At 39.0% G+C, this 16,518-nt stretch overlaps 1 protein-coding gene across 1 annotated transcript in view; it reads right to left on the bottom strand.

The window, feature by feature from the left end:
- The window catches only part of EPS8L2 (EPS8 like 2), a 108,976-nt gene extending 93,498 nt beyond the window's left edge, over positions 1 to 15,478 (bottom strand). The window contains exon 1 of the mRNA XM_032221370.1: positions 15,236 to 15,478. The gene's annotated coding sequence lies outside the window, so the exon portion shown is untranslated. The remainder of the gene's footprint in view (positions 1 to 15,235) is intronic.
- Between the last annotated feature and the right edge of the window lie 1,040 nt (positions 15,479 to 16,518).

The following is a 16,518-nucleotide window of genomic DNA, read 5'->3' as shown; positions in this document are numbered from 1 at the left end:
TCAACTATTGCCACTTCAACAATTATTTTTATCACATTTATATTCTTCAAGATCTGCTTCAGTTGGAAAACTGGAATCCTGTGGAATTATGGATTTCAACAGGTCCAGTAAGCACAGTTTTTGGAGAGGAATCCTGAGAACTTAAATTCAACAATCATCTGGGTCTGTACTGGCAGATGATAGCTTTCCCATCCTTGAACTAAAGATTTAATTAAGATGCAAATGTGACTTGGTCCTCCTCTTATGAGAACATGCAGTGAAAAGAACTGTATTCCCAGGGCAATTACAATTAGAATTCTATTCATAGGATAACTGTAATCCCCACTAGGGGAATATACAGGTATCACTGAGCATGACCATCATTCTTCAGAGCACTGTTATAGAACCCAGCTGTATTATCGGACTGCTTGTTTTTGAACAGCACACAGAATCACAGGGAAAAACTAAATGGAAGTAATTCACATAACAAATTGTCGCATCAATTGAATATACGGATCACCCTCCTGAATATACAGAACATCGTCCAGGCCTCATCACAATACAATAATTATCCTCTATGTTAAACTTGACATCTGAAGCCTTCACCAATACAGCCATGTAATCTTTTTTAGTAGAAACATGGACGTGGTTTGTCTCTTTCAGGATGTATTTTTGACTTCTAAACTAGTCTAATTAATACTTTCAGGGACAGATACAGCCCTGGCATTTTCTGATGAGCTGACTCGGAAATACTAGGTCTGAGTCTGCTAATCAGAGGTGGTACTCAGCCAGTTCTGACAGGTTCTGGAGAACAGGTAGCGGAAATTTTGAGTAGTTCAGAGAACCAGCAAATAGGCTGGCCCCGTCCCTGCTGCCTCCCAGCTGATCTTCTTTTGTTGCCCTGAGCAGGAGAATGGAGCTGGAAAACAGGTTAGTGGGGTGGGGAGAGATTGGTGATTTTGCAGTAACCTTTCCCCAGGAGTGGGGAGGGAACTGGGATTTTGTATCCTTCTCCTGCCACACCCACAAAGCCACGGCCACAAAACTACAAAAAGTAGTAAAAATTTTTGAATCCCACCACTGGTCTGCTTAGCCTTTTGGGAAAAATTCTGACAGCTAGCGCCCTCAAACATTTAGAGAGTACTAAGTGGGAGAACAATGAACTAGTTACCATAGCTTCTTAGTTTCTACAGATTATTGAGCTTGGCACCAAGAGCATGAGAAAAATGCTAATGATTATTAGTCAGTTATGTTATGTGATTTCTACTTAGCAGTTGGTGAAAGGTGCCTCCATTTCCAAACTGAACACTAGATATTATTCCATAGACAATTAAAACAATAACATTCTGATTTCACAGGTAAGCATTGGATAAATCTAGAATGCATTTTCCTGAAGAACTGTTTGCTCTACTGAATTTCCATAAATAATGCTCCTAAAATTAATCTTGCCTAATTACTGCAGAGAACCGGCAAGATCTGATTATTTTTCAGTCTTTACATATTTTTGCATAGCAAGCCTTAATTTGGCTAATGCCACCCAAACTGATTATCTCAAACACACTAATCCTTTATTTTTGTTATAGGGCTTTATACTAGGATGATGAGCAAGAAGGGAAGTATGTCCGGTACACTGCATTCTCAACTCTCTCTGCATGTGATGTTTAATCCCATACAAAGGCCACTTTCTCAGAGGCTTCATTAAATTCTGACTGTAATCCTATATTCCAATCTCTACCTACATGGGAGAAGGCCTACAGCATTGTAACCAATTATATACTGTATATATGAAGTACTAATTCCTCAAGGGAACCAAGGGATAAAAACCAATCTGAAATACATGCAAGGCATAGGATGGCGAAAGACAGCTATTCTCCCCTAAATATATTAGTCAAAGCATGCATGTAAAAACAAATGATTCAGTGTTATTATATAAAAAGGCCATATTTTATAATTAACTCTTTAGAGAAAACATCTTCATAGTAATGGATACCAGAAAGATTATGATGAATTGTGCCTTCATGTACAGTGGTGGGCTCCAAATTTTTTAACAACCGGTTCTCTGCCCTAATGACTAGCTGGGTGGGCTTAGCTAGGGAGGGAGTTCATGTGACTGAGTGGGTGTGGCCAGCTCTATATCACTTGTGTGGGTGGTACCTGTATGGGATAGGCAGGGTTGGAGAAGGAATCCAGGAGTCTCTGGGTGTGTGAGAGAGGAAAGAAAAATTCAACATGTGTGTGTGTGTGTGTGTGTGTGTGTGAGAGAGAGAGAGAGAGAGAGAGAGAGAGAGAGGGTGGGAGAGGGACTGTATCAAGCTAGACTGGGAAAACTGGCTGTGAAAGGAAGAGAAGCTGGGTAAGCTGGAACTAGATACTTCATGGGCCCCTCAATCCAGAAGCAGCAACCTTGCACTCTCCCCTCTCTGCTAGCCCCCTTCTTCACATGGGATCGCCCAACAGCAGAGACAGAGAGGGAGAAGGGTGGCAACGATGGCAGCTAGCATTGAGGGGAGAGTGCAACACAGAAACGAGAGCACACAGAAACGCTGCCCCTTCTTCTCTGTCTCCGTTGCTGGGTGATCCTGGGCAAAGAAGGAGGATAGCAGAGAAGGAAAGGGTATGAGGTTGCTGCTTCTGGGTTGAGGGGACACATCTGGGTCTGGCTCACCCAGCTTCTCTTCTTCTCCCAGCCAGCTTTTTGGGGCCATTTTCAGACAGATTTTAGCTGGAAAAACGCCCCCCAAATGGCCTGAAAACTGGGAGGGGCCAGGTGGTGGTCCAATTTGCTGGTTCTCTGCAGAATTGCAACAACCAGTTCAAGTGAACTGGTCTGAACTGACAGCAGCCCACCTCTGGATATGTTTGCACTTCAAGAATAGAAACTTCTGAATTACTGTCCTTGAGGTCTGTCTAGCCCAGATTCCACTTAAAGCATAAAAAAAAGTACCAAGATCTGCAAACAAACAAACAAACATCCAGCTTTTTCCCCAAACTGGTGCCCTCTAAATGTGCTGGAATGGAGATCACCACAGGAGTGGTTAATTTCACATCTGCAGGAGTCTGGGTGGGAAGGTAGACTTGGGCAATCTTGAACAGATATATGGTATGTTATGTCTCAGAGACTTTTAATTATTCTTGTCCTCCTTTCCTTTCATACTCTGCTACTTTGATACATTTGAAAAAAATGTGTGTTTGAAATGAGAGTTTAACAAATGGAATTTAACCAATTCCAAAGGTTAAAAGTGAATGTTTAATGGAACTTTAACAAATGAGATATTTGTTTCTAGATGGATCAGTTCAGCTTGTGTGTAAGCTGTGATAAGAGTACATTTAGTGTTAACACAAATACACTTAGAGATTCTGAGAAATAAAGATTCCAGTCATTTAGTTTTCAGATCACTTTACACCTTTGCTAGCTGCTTTATCTCTTCGATTCTGACCTGCGCATGGTTGACTCAGCCTTCCATCCTTCTGAGGCCAGATTGTTGCGGGCAATATTCTGACTCTGTAAACCACTTAGAGAGGACTGTAAAGCACTGAAACAATATATGTACCATATTTTTCAGACTATAAGACACATTGGACTATAAGACATACCTAAATTTACAGGAGGAAAACAAGAAAAAAATAGTTTTGGCCTCTGCAGGTCGCGTTTTTGTCCTCAGTAACCCCCCCAGAAGCCCTCTGCAGTGTTCCGCACATCCCGTTTTTGGGCTACCAAGCCCTCCGCGTGTTGCGTTTTCATCCTCCCAGGTCCCCAGTAGCATTCTGCAGTGCTCCACACATCCTGTTTTTGCCAAAACGAAACGGTTCGGGAGGCCAAAAATGCCCATATTTGGCCTATAAGATTTTCACCTAAATTTTCACCCACTTTTAGAGGGGAAGTGCATCTTATACTTCAAAAAATACTGTAGGTCTTATTGCTATTGCTATTCTAACATCTCATTCAACTCACATATGCCGCATTTTATATATGCACTGCCACTCTTGCTAAGACAAAATCTGTTGTTAACTCCAGAGTTCCACTTTTGAGGAAAACCATGGAAGAAATTATTGGACTTCATTTTTATTCCCAGAGGTCTAGCTAGCTATACCTAATTGCACCAGCTCATAGGAAATCTTCACCAGCTGCCTGAGCCAAAGCAGCATAAGAACAATCCTGAGACTGAGCATAAATAATTACAGGATGGGTGGAGTGACCAAGGCAGATTCTGCAAGAAATGCAAGAAAACTATCATTTGGAAGAATGTGTGACATACATCAATAATTTTGGTGGCAGCACAGTAGTGCAGAGAACAGGTGATATGAACCACTCAGTTTTCTAAATTGATCCAAATGTATACAACCCAGTCTGATGTGAATAACTTCAAGTGTACAAGTTTCCTTTAATGATTTTCTCAACAGCAGAGGGTCATCATATTGACTCTGGCAGGTATGTCTTCAAGAAAAAATCTAAAAAGATTGACAAAGTCATCATTTCCTGTTTATATCCAGCTTAAACCAGGGTTTTCCATAGACACAGTTTGTGGCATATGCCGCTTGTCTGGGCTCACATATTTGCCTAACCATAAAACAGATCGAAACAACACTGAACTCAGTGACGAGGTGTAAATTATTATATAATGTTTCAATATGTCTGTTTAGTTCTGATTTATTGGCAGGTTGTGGAACTCCAGGCACAATGATGTAAATATTAAGATTTATGCTTTACCATATTATACTATTTATAAACTATGGTTTATTCAGTAATAGTTAACACATGGCTTTAATGCAATATATGACTCCAATAAATGGAATTTCTTCAAATAGAAGAGTGAACTATAAACATCTGTTTGGAAGCAAAACATTTGGGGTGCTCTACCTTCTATGCTTGAATAATACACACAGTAGATACCTATGCATTATTAAAGTGTAAATTTCAAAACTTTTCTGATTCAAAAGGCTTGCCTTGTGATAATTATGCTACATAGAAAGCTACCAGGAAATTACATAATTCAGGATTGTTGTAATATGATTCATTATCATTAATTTATATTAGTGCAAATGAGCCCACTCATTTTGGGCACAGAGCCCTTGGCATGACACAAGTCAGTGTCCCAGTCAGTGTCCACAAGACAATAGACCCGCAAGGCACAATGATCCACTAAGTCAATGAGTGATATTCTTGATCATTTCTTTTTTGCTAGTTCAATCAATGCCAATGCCAACCAATACACGCCAATAAGCTTTCTGTTTACATAAAGGGCAATGGAAGTAACAATTAATCTCAGTAAGCCAACAAAACACAGAGATTGCAAGAATCACAGTACTTCCTTGCTTAAAACGTCCATCTGACATAAAGCAAGATATGCTTGCTTTACAAAACCAACAAGTTCCAATTTCTGCATGACAACTCCTGTTCTTAATAAAAAAACATCTTCAAAATATCCTTCAGTCATCACTGTGATTCGTTCTTCTTCGCACAGGACAAGGACTTAGTGCAACCAGCTTTTCCTGTTCTTCTGATTAGCTTTGTATAGGCTGTGTGTCACATGCCATAAAAATTTAGGAGGCTCGCCTTTTCTTGTTGCTCTGGCAACTGACCTCAGCTATCAAGAATTCTCCAATTATGCCAATAGGTAGTCTTTGATCTCATAATCTTTTCCAAGTCAGGTTAGCATCTTGCCATCCTGCCCAGAACTTGAGTAAACGAGAATATGAGCTCAAGAGGCAGCCTTCCCCAAGTTGGTATCCTCCAGTTGATTTAACTACAACTCCTATTGCCTCTGACTGGGCATTTTATAGCCTCTGCATCACATCCAGCTCTTTGGCTGTCCCTATCTGGCCCGTGTGGGGTCAATCAGAAATTAGAAACCAATGTAAATAAAATGTAATATACATTCTTACCAGTATCAGCTAATCAAAACCATACAACTACCTTTTATAATGTTTTATAATGAATACTGATTAGAATTAAGTTCAGTCAATTGGTTCGATCCTCCAGAACAGTCCGTTTCTCATATGGCCCCCTGGAAAAATTAATTGCCCACCCCTGTCATAGCCAAACCCTCCTCACTCTGATGGGAGTGTTCATTTTTGAATATTTGTCTGCAACAGTTTTATACAGTAAAAAAAAACTTGAACACTTGCAACAGGTTTTTATTGCCTGTGTCATACTGTACAATAACAGAGCTTGTGATCATAGCGTTTTTAAACAAGCCAGAGTGACTTGCCTCACATAAAACAATAAGGAGTAAACCATGGTTTACATGCCAGAATTACACGTTTCTCACAGTTACTAAGGCGACCAAACAAAGGGCATTATGGTTAGAACTTGATCATGTTTGAGAAGCTCCAGACACTGAAAAACATTTCAAACTAAGTTACTGTGGCTTACTGTTTGTTCAATTTCAAGTATAGGATTTGATGCTATTCTAATATGATTAGGAGTTGTATGATCAACACCAAACCCATAATAATTGCTCTCTCCATCTTTGAAAAATTTATTATTCTTTAATGCCTTAAAAATTGGATAGTTTTAACAGGGGCTCTGATGTCCCTGAAGCATAGGAACCTCTAATGATCCAGCCAAAAAAGAAGTAGAGTTATTCTACTTTCTCAATAGCTACTAATCAACAGACTTGTAGGGAGCCTGTCATTTACAATGCACCTTGCATCACTCTCTTTAGCTAGATGAATTGTTAGACCAGAGAAGGCTGACTTGGGCAGTATGTCTCTCATCCACTGGCCTGCCTTATCTTCTTCCTAAACTATGAATATTAATATATCGGGCTTGGCCAATCCACAACTTTTATTCACCCGGCAAAGATGAATTCTACCCTTGAGTCCTGAATATTGCTTTATCTAATCAATAGTTTGAACAAGGCAGATAAATTTGCCAACTGACCATGTCTTCTCCTGGACAAGCCAATAATGGAGATCTAATATATAGAAAGCTATTGTCAAAATTTCATGACATGGAGCTCAACATTGATATCTGCTAAGTGCTGCACAGCAATAGGTTAAAGTTCAAGTCCAAAGACAGGAATTCCTGAAAATACATTATCTTTATTTCCTCTTTCCAATTGCAGCTTCCTGTTGGGGACTATGTAAAATCCCCATGCAATCTTTTAGAACCAGATTCATGTTTGGCAGAATTATCAAAATCCTGGAGACAATTCTGAGAGCACTAATGATCCCACCATTCAACTCTGAGCTACAAATACTATCTTTCTTTGGTACAAATTTAACTTCTATGTGAGAACCAGTTTGGTGTGGTGGCTTAAGACTTAAGCGTAGAAATCAAGAGACCATGAGTTCTAGTCCTGCTTTAGGCACGAAACCAGTTAAATGGCCTTGGGTCACTCTTTCTCAGCCCAGGAAGGAGCCAATGGTAAAGCACTTCCAAAAAAAAAACCTTGTCAAGAAGACTGTAGCTAGTAGTCTTGGGGTGAATAAAAGAAGTGGATTGGCCAAGCCTGATCATTAGCATTCACAGTTTAGGAAGAAGACAAGGCAGGCCAATTGCTAGGAGCTGAAGAAAGAGACACAGCCCAAAACTCTTTCTCTGTAGCTCCAGACCAGGAAATTCAGCAAATGATGGTCACATTATTAAAGCAAAGAAATGGATGAGCTCACTGCAATCCAAAATTTTGGCTCCATTGCTCATGTGGCTGTGAGACTGAACAGAATTAGAAGCTGCAAATTCAAAGAAGATGCCTCCCTTCCTATCTTTTCTTTTCACAATGCTATTCCTCATCTACCTCAATCCCCCGACCCCCAATTTGGTTTCCTGAGTTATAAACAATTTAACTGAAACAATTTTACTTTTGCAAAAGCCAATGGGCTTAGTTGAACCAGATCAGACTGAATTCACAAATTACATTAATCCAAAATATGATTTGCTTGATTTGGGCTTGATTTGCATAAACTCAACTACTATGGATTGTAAACCAGGATTGTGGTTTAGCATATGTGAGGCCAGCCAATTGTGGCTTATGCTGCAAACCAAAGTATATGTCAGACCTGGTATAGTTAAGAAACTTATCAAAGTTGGACAGAAGATATTGACAATCCCAAATGCACAGTAGAACTACTTTCCTCTGTATGGGCTCTGACAAGTTTCTCTGGTTTAGCAAATATTCTCCAGAAGAAAAGCTGCTGGACGCCCTGGAAGCCTTATACATGTTATGGCTTGTGGTAATAGGAAAGCTGATCATAACATGAATCTACTTCTACCATTCCTGAGATTAATCACCTCTATTTGTTACTGTTGTGGTAACAACATTCCTTTCAACCTTCAGGAATAATAAAGCCCTGATGTCCTGATGTCTCAAATAAAGACTACAAGCCCAGTGATAAGATAGCACCAGTTGCTATTAGTTCTGTAGCTTTGCCACAATTGTGCTTATTGTGCTTGTCTCTGAGCAATTATCCCAGGTCACCAACATATCAGCCGGCATTGCCGATACCCAAACAAGATTTACATCTGTAAACATAAATTCTATATGCTGCAAAAGGGACAGAGAGGAGGGCTAGCAAATGACCCATCTTCTCATTACATCATTTCCGGTTCATTTAATTTTAGTTTCAAGCCTGCAATCACTATCTTGCTCTGTGCTGGTTATAATTTGCATAATATCTGGAAAGGAGTCCAAAGGGATGCTTATTTTACAATAACTTCCAGGCACTAGACATAATATATATGCAGATTTTAGTTAGTGCTAGTGTTTTCTTTTTTTTACCACTTGTTCTGCCTTTCTTCTTATTGCAGAATGTTCACCAAAAAAAGGGGGGGAAATAATTTATTGGATTGTGGATTACTGAGTAAGCCATTGTTGGCAAGATTCACACAGCTCTCCAAAATCAACGAGGCAGAATTATGGCTTGGTGCTAAGGACAAATCTGTCCAATCTCTTTGTAGGTGTGGATAAAAATATGTGTAGTTTGTCCCTGGAAAAGTAGTATTTTCCATCTTTTCATCAGTGCTACCTACTATTTATATCTCAGGGTCAGAAAAAATGAAGCCATCAAGTTCTTTGACCTGACTTGGTTGCAGATCAGACATTCTCAGGTCAATCTAAGAGTAGTTGTAGTAATTCTTAACCCTGTTTGAAAATAGGCTTAGCTTTAGGCCTCTGGCTTCATGTTGCGATCAGTTACAGATATGTAATATCAGAAAAATGGGTGGATTGGAAGGAGAAGCCACGTTGCGATGTTACAACGTGCGGTCTCGATACTCCGAGACCACTGTTGACACTTTTGCTGCTGGAGGGTCCATTGAGACCTAAACCGTCCTATAGAGCCGGTGATCAGGAAGACAAAGCCTTGCTGGTCTCAGGGATATTGCAAAATCCCTGATAGACCCAAGGGAAGTACTTCAAGCCAGTGGTAAATAGGCAGCCCCTAGGCTGATGAAATTGGGATGCTCCAGAAAGAAGGAAGTGAAAAGAGAAAGTGAGTCCATCTGGTGAGGTATTTTTTTCTATTTTGCTAAAGACTGCCCAAATAAATGTTTCTTTAAAGCCAAATTAGATCCTTAAACAAAAGAACTGAGCAGCGAAAATAATCCTAATTGGATCACTGTGGAAAGTTTTTTTCTTTGTAACTATTTTTTTGTGGATTGAAGTGCTCGTAACGTTCTTCATCTCTCCTGTTAAAGTGAACGGATTGATTTTTTTTTCTTCTGCTTCTTGTTGTTTTATTTTTTGACTTCTGGATTAAAACCTTCCTTTTTATTTTAACAATTCTTCCTACTACTTGTTATTAAACCACACTAAAAGAAATCTAAAGAACTTTGTTCCCTATATAAGATGTAAATTAACTGCCACTCAGAGGGCAGAGGCTGGGGTTTTTGAAACAATATATCTCTTTTCTTTCCTTATTTGACTTCACTAACTTTGTAGCTGAACGGTTTGCAATTTGTTTACAGAAACTGATAAAGAACCAAGGGCACAAATTGTTTTCACAGGAGCCTCTGAGAATTATTTTGGCAGAGAAAGAAAGTGGGGGAAGCAGAACCCTTCCCCTTTGAAGAGCATAAAAGAACTTATGTTCAAGTCAATTTAAAATAAAAAATAAGAGAGGCCGGAAGGCTAGAGTGGCAGTCGCTATTAGTTTTTTCCCCCTTTTTTTCCTCTCTTCTGTTTTGGAAACATGGATCAATACTTAAATGAGGAAACCTTAAACTTCCAAAATATCTTGGCTGGAATTCAAAATCTATTGGAAGGATATGGAAGAATTGAGAAGAAGTTGGAAAGACTAGTCTTCCTCACAGCCAAAGATGATGGGGTTGGAGCCCCAAAAATTAAAGGGGAGAATGAAGATATAGAAGATAAAGATAAGACAATAGATGAATTTATTAATGGAGCAAATGTGGGTGAAAGTGGAAAAAAGGGAATATGGAAAAGGGAATTTGACGAATTGGAGCTCTACCCCAAATTCCAGGACACAGAATGAAAAAAAATACTAATGATAGACATAAGAAGAGAGATTATCTGAGAGACCCTTCAAGCAACAAAGTGTGGAGAGAAGCCTATAAAAGCCTTATAAAGGAGATATAAAGGAGATAAAAAGAAGACTGACACCACAATTGGTAAGAAAGATAAGACTGTTTTGTTATTGGAAAGATACAGGTTGACAATGAAAGTCGATAATAAAAAATTAATTGATTTTGGTGATTAATAAGTAGGAATTTTGTAACTCTTAGATTGTTTTAGATTGTTATTAAATGTTTACTCACTAACAATTAATTAACCATAAATAATAATAATGAAATGATAATGGATACAGCATAATTGTGTGTGTGTGTGTGTGTGTGTGTAGGCAATTTAGTAAAAGAAATTTGGATATAAATTGTAAATTGTGACTTGGGAAAAAGACCTACAAATTTTATTAACAAATTTTCATTTAGATCTTGTTATAAAGGTGTAAGGTTTTTTGGGGGGGGGGCCTCTGATGAGAGGAGATTGAGCATAAATAGTAAATGATTTTTAGTCAATTATAATAACAACAAGGAAATGTTAATGAACATTGTTTAACAATATATACATGCTATGGTATTGGCAAAAATAACTTGGATATAAATCCTAAACAGTGAGTTCAAAGTGTGGAGAGAAGTCTATAAAAACCTTGTAAAGGAGATAAAAAGAAGACTTACACCACAATTGGCAAGAGAGATAAGATTTTTTGTTACTGGAAAGATATAGGTTGATAATGAAAGTTGGTAATAAAAAATCAGTTGATTTTGGTAACTAATAGGAATTCTGTAACTCTTGGATTGTTTTAGATTGTTATCAAATGTTTATTCGCTAACAATTAGCTATAATAACAATAAGGAAACAATAATGGATATAGCCTAATGATATATACATGTATGGTAATCTAGCAAAAGAAATTTGGATATAAATTGCATATTGTGACTTGGAAAAAAGACCTATAAAATTTTATTAACAATTTTTTATTTAGCTATTGTTATAAAGGCGTAACGTTTTTTTGTTTTGGGGGGGGGGGGTTCTGACAAGAGGAGATGGGACATAAATAGTAAACATTTTTAGCCAATTATAATAATAACAAGGAAATGTTAATGGTCATTGTTTAACAATATATACATGCTATGGTATGGGCAAAAGTAACTTGGATATAAATTTTAATCAGTGAGTTGGGAAAAAAAGGGGGGAAGGCTTAGAAACTTTATTAATTGACTTTTACTTAAAAGATGCTACAAAGGTGTAATGTTATTGGAGGATTTTTTGAAATAGCTAATGAATGCCATTATGTGGTTGTGTCTTTAAGTATGAAAGATTTGAGGTAAAAGCATGTTCAAATAATTGTAGTCAAATGAGAATTGTGGTACATTGATAGTAAGATATTCAAAGATTTTTGACTTAAAGTGTATAATCTAATATGAACTATAAGTAATGACTGTGGAAGAAAATGCACGGAAGTTATCTGTAACCAATCAACACACTTTCTACAAGATGTAATGAAAGATGATCCTTTTTTTGTCTTTTTGTTCAATTAAAATAAAAGAAAAAAGAAAAAAGAAAAGAAAAGAAAAATGGGTGGATTGATCACTGAAGAGGAAGAAAGGTAAAGTGAAGGAAACAATATTGCCCACATAGTTTTTTCTGCCCAGGTGCTAGAACAGGGTGAGATGCCCTGAGAAGCACTATCTGCAAAATACTTTGATCCCTGATAATTTACTGTAAGTTCACTATTAATTTGCAAGCTTGCACTGCTCTGAATGATAAACTAGGAGCCTTCTGTTGTGAATATTGTAAGAGTACCAAGCCATAGCAAGACAACATAATTCCACTTCTACAGCAAAATGGAGACATACTGAAACATGCAAATATCACAGAACATATTGGTAGGTATATAACAGACAGGCAGTGGCATTACTCATTCCATATGAATTCACTTAAATTCCATTTTCCAGAAATACTTTAATATGTTGCTGTCATAAACCAGAAATGTACTTGTTTCTTAAAGCTGCAACCCAGAGTCATAGCCTTGAAGTAGAAATGCCATTTCAAAAAATAAATAAATGATACAGATATTAAAGCTATAAAACAAAGCTGAATAAGTGCACTTTTATAAAGATGCCCAAATAATTATTTGAAACATTAATCAGAATTTGTGATGTATTAGTAGTTATTGCTTTAAAAAACAGTTTGTTATTTTGTCAGGCTAAGAACAAATGTCTGTATTTATTGTCTGTCTGCCTGCCTAAATATTTATTTCTTGTAGAAGGTACTGCCTGTAGAGAATTTTGTACAATTCCTATCTGTGTTGGACCTTGGCAGAAGGTTTCTGCTACATGGATGTATTTTTTAAAAAAAAATTGGGCACTGTATTATCAAATGTTCTATAACTTCAGATATTATCACGTCCTGTATGAAATGTAAATGTCTTCACATTTTTGTAATTTTAGACACAAACTTCTTATATAGCCTAGATGTCGAGTGTTCCTTTTGGATTTTACTATGTGGTTCTACAGTAGCCAGGTTGTATTATAGATGTATTTTAATTTTATCTCAAGTTTAATTTACTGGTTCCTTGAGATAGATTTATAAGTGTTCAGAGATCACTCGTGGACATACTTGCTCTGGTCTAACAATGCAATGGCCTGAATTCTTACCTCACTTTGCCTTTTTGCAGAAATCCTGGAAAGGCATTGACACACTTACTTTATAGAGGAAATCCTAATGTTATGAAGTTGCAATTTCTAGAAATCCTTCAAGACTGAGCAAGTATTTGAACACAAATTTATACATGTTTCCCCCCTCTTTCAACTGGGCTGCTGTGGCTGTCTTGATCATATTTAAATACGATGCTGGATCTGAAACTTAAACAATCCTCATAACTTGGCTGTTCAAGCTGATATCAGGGTGGAGACTTGCTATGGGGCTCAGTTGATAAACAATGTTCCAGAAACTTACAGTGTTTATCAGTGACTGGAATCCTATGGAGTATGACTGCATAATTTCTTTTCAATATAAAAAGTATTTTAAAAAATAGACCTACAAGGCCTACCGAATCTTGAACCCTTTCAATCCTGATATAAAAGTTGAAGGACAAGCAATAAATTTCCATATTGCATGTATAAACTACCTGAAGGCCATTATTTAGAAACATCTCCTGAAGTGGAATGGAAAGGCTGGATTATACGTTTGTATCCATCAGGTGCAAAAGGGCTGTAAGTGATCTAAGTACCATGAGAAATACTATCCTTGAATTTTTCACGTATATATTGTAATATATTTCATGTATATATTACAATTACATGTGGAATCAGGACCAATCAAAGACCTCTTTTAACCATTGTGCTAAAATAAGATGCAGTTTTTGTACTCCACCGTATAATTCTGGTCGTACAACTTTATTATAGTATTAGAAAATGAATCACCCTGAGTTTGTTTTCATTTCGCTTAGTACACAAACCATCTTGAACCCTTTCTCATATTTTTCCTCAGCAATGCTAATATATTCCAACCTCTTGTTTCATAACAGATCCTTTTAACCAAAAATAGCAATCAAGCGGGACTTCTAAATGGGGCCATTCTTTTCTCTAGACAATCAGAGAATTAAATCAGGTTAATGCAGCATTTTGGAAAAATCTTAAAAATTCTGATATGCTTAATGTTTGTTTACTTGGCAGCATATCCACATAAAAATATAGGGTGATATTTATAAAATCCAGATACTCAGAATGCTTAGACATTTCATATCAGAAGTATTGGAATTTACCTATGTTTTTGAATATAGAGATATAGAGTGGCTTGATTGTTTATGGATCGATAAAAATCAGGCAATGTTTTACTTCTCCTTTTTGTGCCTGACCAGAAATACCCATATCCATATGATTTGTTAACAGCATCACTGTGTATACTTGGTATGACTTCAATAAAGTGCCCAATAAGCAGCCTGCCAAGACTAAGATCATAATTTATAAAAATATCCTGTTCTTTGATATTTGTATTTAATTCCAAGGTACAAAAGATGTAATCATACTATGCCCTCACTGTAAGCTTGTAATTTATGGGTGAGAAAAGACAACTCTAGGCAATTAAATATTCAATATGGATTAGAGATCCTGTTATTAAACCTTATATCAAATTATCCTAATTAAAGTCAAGCAACAATTACCTCAACAGTTCTATTTGTTTGATGATACAGTGATTAATTCCCAGGATTTCATATCAGAAAACATTTAAGAAAACTTTCTTCTACTGGAGAGAAGAAATTGGGAGGGGGGGGACAGGGAGAGAGAAGGGAAGAAATGGAGAGGGGGGGGAAGACGGAGAGAAATATATCTAGAAATATTTGCTACTGAAATGCATCTATCCCCGTCGCCACACAGGCAAAGGATAACTGCGAAGTTCAGAAAAACGGGTTCCATAAAACTCAAGCTTCCCCTCTTGTTACGAACTGGATACTAGAAGGTCATTTGACAAAAACTCCGACCAGACTGGTAGAAATCCCAACTGATCCATATTCGGCAAAGTTGTGTAAATCGATAATAAATCGAGGCAGAGCGTTCCCACGCTCAGGAAACTTGCTGTCCTGGATCTTTAGCATTAAAGGCAGGGATGGGTTTATCATGGCACACCGACGGTACTGAGAAAATGCTGCCCTTTACCCCCGTTTTCCGTACTGAACTTCCTCCGAGGTTGAGTTTCGGCTGCAGCGCTCCCTTTTCCAGGTAAGCAGAGTGCAAAAAAAAGGTATTTCAAGAGTTTCTCCCCATTTCTTGGGGGAGGCAAAGTACAGTACTCACCTCCGTTGGATCAGGCAGGCGGACCCTCCTGCTTCGCCGCCGGTCCTTGTAACTGTTTTCCCGCTCGCGATTCCCGCGTCCTCTTCAATCGGCTCGGAGTCCTGCCATGCCTCGGCTCTCGTTCCCGAGGGGGAAAAAAGCAGGATTGTCGTCGTTCTCTTTTCTCCGGCGCCGCTGGTTCTTTTCTCCGCGTCCGGACGATCGAGCGTCGCAGTAGCGATCAGGTGGAAGGAGGCGGTTTCTTCGCCCGGCGAGGGCGTGGTGGTGGTGGACGAGGAGGAGGAGTCGCTGTGGCCGTAGCCACAGGTTGCTCCCTTTCCCTGCCAGGCCGGCCTGGGATCTCTGCTGACTCCTGGCGCGGCGCTGCTGAGTGCCGGGCTGGCCTCCGCTTTGGAGTCCCGTTTTATTTCCCCAAGATTTCGGAGAGGGGAGGGGAGCCATTGCTTCTCTGCAACCCCCCCTCCACACTTTCTTGCCCTTCATGGGAAACTTTTTCACGCGGGAGGAAAAGTGAGCTATACACACACACGCACAACACACACACACACACGCACAACACACACACACCGCTAGCCGCGGCTGGAAAACGTAGCTACACGGGCTCCAGGTTGCAGCCGTAAAGGGCAGCTCCCGGGCTAGAGGGCTGCGTGCCAAGGCTGTTCCCGAGGGGCATCGTTTTCCAGCCTTGCGCGCGGATCCTCGTTGCACCGCTTAGTCCTGGCCTGTGGAGCCTCTGCCTAGCAAGGGCCTCAGATGAGGAGAGGCGGAGGGAGGGACGGAGGAGTGCTGGAGCCGAACCCTGTTTGGTTCTGATGGAAGCGGAGTTGAGAAGGCTGCCTTTCAGTATAGCGGGCCTTGGCCTGGACCGGACTTGGAGGCGGTGGAGAAAGTTAACAGCTGAAGCCATGTTTTCTGAGAAGGAGGCCGGCTAAACTTGACGCCGTTAATTTCACAGTAGAAGCCACCTTGCTTTTGGTAGTTGAATACTGTATAAGTAGCTGGTTTCCTAGACGCTGATGCCGTGCAGAGTCGCCTCGTTTTCGTCGTGTTTAGATGGGAGATGTGATACCAGGGTGTACATTAAATTTTACTGGGAAGTCAGAGAAACGTCAGTATTGGTGCCAAGAAAACACAAAATCACCAGGAGTTAAACTAAACAACCTAGAAATAAGGAGAAATGTTCTGACAGCGAGAGCAGTCAACCAACGGGAACAGCTTGTCTTCAGAAGTTGTGGGAGTTCCATCACTGGAATCTTTCAAGACTATGGCACCCACTTGCAGAC

The sequence above is a fragment of the Thamnophis elegans genome, chromosome 1 (assembly GCF_009769535.1).
Source record: "Thamnophis elegans isolate rThaEle1 chromosome 1, rThaEle1.pri, whole genome shotgun sequence".
NCBI classification, from domain to species: Eukaryota; Metazoa; Chordata; class Lepidosauria; order Squamata; family Colubridae; genus Thamnophis; species Thamnophis elegans.
This window is presented reverse-complemented; position numbering and strand designations above follow the sequence as displayed.